We start from the raw sequence: 6,000 nt of genomic DNA on the forward strand, positions 1-6,000 counted from the left end.
CTTACATCTTACAAACTTTTATCCCTTGTTTGGCGTGCTTGACGAATCTATTAGCTTTAAGTAGCCTAATTCTCTGAATAAATAGTGTCAATAAAACAATAACAAAGTTTCACAGTATGGCAATTGTTATTGAAAAAAAAACCAGGCATTGTATTGTAACCTAAACGTCGCCAACACAAAACTCTTACGTTGTTAAAAAGTGCCACATCGTTCGTATGTTAATACGTATCGCACCCGACAATATAGCTTTTTGACTTACTGTAGAATTGGAATGATAGTGGGCATAACGTTGGGATGCATTGCCCTGGTGATCTGCGGAATAGTGGCGTGCGTGTGCTGCTGTACAAGAGTAGCCAACCAGGGGAACGTGGTCGGCGTAAACCAGCAGCCGGTCGTCACCACCACAACCGTCCAGCAGCGTAAGTAAAACCCCACAGCAATCTGAACGTTGGCCTGCGCTAATGGGATAGTTCTTTTTTGGAGTGTTTGCTGTGTATAAGATAATATTTCCTTTCCAAAAAAAATGATTTTATCAAGTCGAATAGAAAATTTAAACCAGCCAAAGTGTTGCCGAGATCCAAGGAAAAGTAATTCATTCCAATTATAAGTGGCCAAATGCTATGTTAAAGGGTTGGAAAAGAGCTTAAAAGTCTAACAGACACTTTGTGTATTTTTTCCAATCAAAAAGTCTAATGACCAAGGACAGAGGTTTACTGAAAGTGTGCTACAACCAAGAAAACTAAAAGCCGTTGTATTTCACCCTATTCCGGTCACTGATCACCTGTAGTGGCTTTTAGCTGTCGCTGCCTACCATCTGATATCAAAAACAATGTTTTGCCCGTCTAAAATATTGAAAATGATTAAACAAAAAAAAACTCTCTTCCTATGTGATAGCTGCTTTTTTTAGGTTTACAAACAGAAGTGTTGTAACGACTCAAGTCACTGTTTTCAAATGACTGACTTCACACCAGTCATTGAGACAAAAAATAACTTGGGGTTTATTGCTTTAATTGAATCGTTCGTAGTAAATTTAATCGTTTAAGCCAATTATTATAAATAATAAATGTTAACTTGCTATTTGTTTCGGCTTTTGTGTTTGCTTTGTGTAACATTAGTCAAAATGAAACATTTTAACCAGTTTTGTAAGTTTAATATTACTTTTTGCGTTAACGCCGCGACAAAGCAGCAGAAAGCTGACAAAAGTACCCTTGAAATTCCCACTGGGTACATAGCGACGGTAATTGATGGATGAATTAAAAACCCCAATCACTGGAGCTATATTATAAAAAAAATCCTTAAACAGGGCCACTTTGTGATTTTTTACCTTTTTGCTGTCTGATTCGTATTTGCAGCTGGCGCTATGTACGCCTACAACCAGCAGGGATACGCCCAGCAGCAGAACATCCCGATGACTGCAATGAACCCCTCTCCATTCCCGAATGGCAACCCATGCGTTAGTTCAGTTCCTCCGGCTTATTCCGAAAATATGAAGTCTCCGTCTTACCCCAATGAGGCACCGGCCTAGCGAGTAAATTATACTGAGTAGCCGTGTAGAATTACTTTATCTATTGTTATTTCGTTAGTATAGTATTAAAAACAAGTCCAATAGGCAATCTACACAAAGCTCAGTCTCTTTGTTTTTATTAGCAATTGTATAAATATTTGTATAGAAGTCTTATTTTTATTTGTTTATTTGCTATAAGCTATATTGATGTTGTCAACTTGTTCTATACGCACATATAATGTTTTTGCCTTTTTTTCCCATTGGAATTCTTTCGCCGCGCATACAACATTTTCGATGCCAAAATATCGATAAACACTCAGCTGTTAAAAATATTTAGATATCACCGTTTGTTCCGGCAGTTTTTCTGTTTATTGTTTCACTTATAAAAATCACGTTTCTTATGATGCAAACTCATTATCAATTAATATTTTAATAAAATAATAAGTGTGTAGTTTTACTGAATGCGCATATTTTAATAATTTTATCTTCAAATCAGCTTTTTGTAGTGGACTATGCCTTATTTTGTTGATTGCTGATAATTTTAAATTCTGCACTAAAATAGCATAGGCCACAGACTTAAAGCCAGTTTTTGCGTAAATCGCTAACGATACACGTTTACATAACTACAGAATTAAACAAGCTAAACCTTCATGGAAGGGGTGGGCAACGTGCGGCCCGCCGGCCGCATGCGGCCCTTTTCCATTTTTGTGCCGCCCTTCACTTTCTTCCAGCTAATTTTCCCTAAATAAGGCTATGAGTGTGCACCATGTTGGGACTTTTGCTCTATCAGTTTCCTGTTTGAAGTCCGATGTAACCCATAAGCTAGCTAAACCGTTACACTAATACAGATGAACTCGAATGGGAAGCATCTATTATAAAACAATCTTCATTCATAGTTTTACTTGCGTCATGTTGTTATGATAAAGAATTGTTTTGCAACAATTACACTTGTCTAGTACGGTCAAGGTGCAGCAGACTTTTGCCAGGCATATTGACTGAGATGTTATGTTTAACAGCTGGTTTTGAATAATGGCTGTTAATTAAAGTGTACTGAGCCGATCCGTCCGAGAAAGGCGTCATTTGAATGAAAAGTTATTTCCGAATCCACAAGTGGAAAGCACTGACAAAACTGCGGAAGTTGTAGCCTAGAAACTCATTAGTAAAGCTGAAAATATGAATTAGTATATGTTTAATGTGCAGCCCTCCTGTAAGCATTACATTTCCTTACTGGCCCTTGTGTTGAAAAGGTTGCCCACCCATGCTTTATGGGCTGTGAAAAATATTTCGACGTAAAGCACGAGACAGCATAAAAACAAAGCGAACACCAAGCGTAGCATGGATCCGCTAAAATCAATATACAAAAACTATCGTAGCAGCCTAAAGCTCGCGCTCCCCTAAAAATGGATTGGCGCAATACCCGGTTAAAAAACACTGTAAAAACCATAGAAGCGAGAGGAATTCAAATACATTTTAATTGCGTTTATGAAAATACAAGAGTCACCTTGTTACTCGCTTTACTCTAGCGCTCAAGAAAATCCCACATATCTCATATTTCAGCATAATTCGATTTCAAATCAAATGCGGACAATACGGCATGTCAAGAAAAACTCCCGAAATGAAATATGCCTACACAGCGTATGCGAGCATTGGTGCTGAACGCGGGTGTCATTTGAAAAACAATTGTGAAATCTTACATTGTTCATGTAATTTGCCGGCCTCGAAGGCGGGCAAATCTTCTCGCCTTTTATAATCAGCAACACAACACCACCCTTCACACAATGTCATTCGCGCACCTCTTCAACGCCCTTTCTACGTTCGTGTCTTTGTATATGGCGTAAACTCTGGCACGTTCAAAATAAAAGGAAATTTTATTACCGATCTCGATCGAAGGTGTAAGCTCAGGTATTCGGTGTTGCAAGTAAAAACAGCTTAGTTACGCACACTTTCCTGCTTTAGTGTATTTGTTTGTTAAACGATTGTAGAAAAGCAACATATCAGACAATTATGTTTGATCAGACAATTACGTTGAATTCCAGATAGTGGATAATTGATTTTTGCATCCTCAGATGTATTGAAGGATGCTCAAGGTCATCCTGGTTAAACATAACCAACAAGTGAATGCAGTTTTAATAACCATAACTATACCCATGATTTCAGATCAAACACACGTCAAAATTTCAAATTATACGAATAAAAAATAGGTCTGTCAACCTGGGGTCGTTAATATAAATTTAACGTTTATTACCCTTTAAATGTAATAATAAGTACAGGTCGTTTATTATATTTGTTAATAGTTTTCCTTGATTTTGTGGTCTGCCAGTTGTCGCATTACACGTTTTCTTTTTAAAAACCATGGGTTGTTTTTTTAACAATATGTACTCCAGGGGAAAATGCACATAATGTGAATATATAAGTTTGCGCAGACCGGGAAATAGACGAGAAAATTTAGTTAAACCCAAATTGGGCGAGAACAAAAAAATATGAAGGGAGGGTAGGTTCTTGGATATCAACCTTTGAATGAAAATCGTCTAGACTCTAGACAAACTTTATACGCATAAGGTGTCAGGGAAAAAGAAAGTCTATCAAAACTACTTTGCGTTTGCATCTGTAATATAACTAAGACATAATACGGAGAGAGCACGTATTTTATGTGTTTGCAAGTGCTTAAAACAAATAGACATATTTTTACTGCAAGTTTTATAAGGGGAGGGAGATGGGTTGTGCGACAAGCATTGCAACAGTACGCATTATCCAGGTGAGTTTATAATGAAACCAGATGGTTACATTTCGAATATTCTATCATATTACAGTAGATTTTGTTTTCGATTGTGAAGTAGCACAAAAAAATATTGCCAGATTATAAACAACCAAAAAATTAAATAACTTCTATAATGTAAGGCGTCTATTGTAACTTGAGAAAAGCTTAAGTTTGCGAATCGTATAAGTCTAGAATGCCATTAAAAGGCTAAGTTACGGTTTTGTAACTTCTTTCCACCAGGAGCACAAAGAAACTCAAACCACCCCTGGCGAACACCGACAGTTAAATCACGAAACGACAAGTTTGACATTGATAGCCACAGTGCAACGTGGAGAAGTTAATAATGGGAACGATTTTGTTTCTACCATAAGCTCCATTTCTAATGATGAAGAAGCGTTGAACGCTGATACAAAAGAAGATGATACCAACGATTTTTCCGGACCGAGAGGTTGTGTTCATCCACATTTTTTATAACTAATAGTTCTCAGCTTATAAAAATGATTTTAAATAATATAATGCCTAATTGGTACCTTTGCCATAAACGCTTGAAAGACACTTACACTTTTTGGCTTTTTTTCATAAAATACATAGGCTGAGCTAATCGAAAACAAGGTCGAGTTTCTACTTGTTTGGTTTTATCTTAAACACTCTTTCCAGGGACGGATCTAGCCATGACCCGTCAAATTCTATTTTAGCCTGTTTCAAATACTAAAATGGTAATTACTTTCACGCTTCGCGCGAATCTCTTTTGTCTTTCTCGTAATTTTAACGCGATTTTTTGGCATCGTTACACAGACAGCTTCCTCTGCACTATACCCTTATCCCCAACGAAAATTTAACAAACTTATCATAATATATATATATTTTTGCGCTTTGGTCGAATATATAAAACACGAACGAAATACTGGCCGTTTTCTAAACTCTGAAACATACCGATTCACGTTTTGTCGACCTAATTTATTTATTACCATGTTGTGTGTTTCACACGATTTATATCGTCTTTGGAATATGACCATTGTATATCACAAGTAACACATCGGTAACTTAAAGCCTCAATAGCAAAAAACACATGGTATATGTGTTTTTTTGGCGAAATATTGAAGTATTTTAACCTTTTTTCGGTCAACGCATCCCACAACTTAATAAACGCCAATATATCAAGCAATGAAGGCCTACATTATCTGTGCTCCATGCTTAACGCCCTCTCTATGTCTAAATTAAAGTTTACATTTTAAAACAAACAGCCCATAGTAGCATTTTTCTATTTTTTTTAATTCACTTAAATTGCTCATTTGAGCAAAACTCCTGACGTAATAACAATTTGATTAGCTTATTTGTTATATAGCGGAGTATGACGTTATAGTTTGTGTATTTAACATCCTACTTTTGACCCATTACATTTTAAGTTTCTCATGCGACCGCGGTTTAAAAAAATTAGCAACCCCTGATCTAGGACAATCTTCCCCTACTCAATTATAACAGCTAGTTTGATAGCGGTATTGTTTAAAAATATGACGTTCGAAAATTTTAGACACACTGCAACGAGAAGAAGTTAATAAGGGGAACGATTTTGTTCCTACAAAAAGCGATGCCTCCATTTCTGATGATGTGGAAGCGTTAAGCGATTATACGAAAGTAGATGATGCCAACAACTTTTCTGGACCGAAAGGTTGGTAGGGTAGGGTTGCCTGTGATGGGACTTTTTGTTTGAAATGAATATTGTTCTCCATTATAATTA

The sequence above is a fragment of the Ascidiella aspersa genome, chromosome 3 (assembly GCF_963924565.1).
Source record: "Ascidiella aspersa chromosome 3, kaAscAspe10.2, whole genome shotgun sequence".
Classification (NCBI taxonomy): Eukaryota; Metazoa; Chordata; class Ascidiacea; order Phlebobranchia; family Ascidiidae; genus Ascidiella; species Ascidiella aspersa.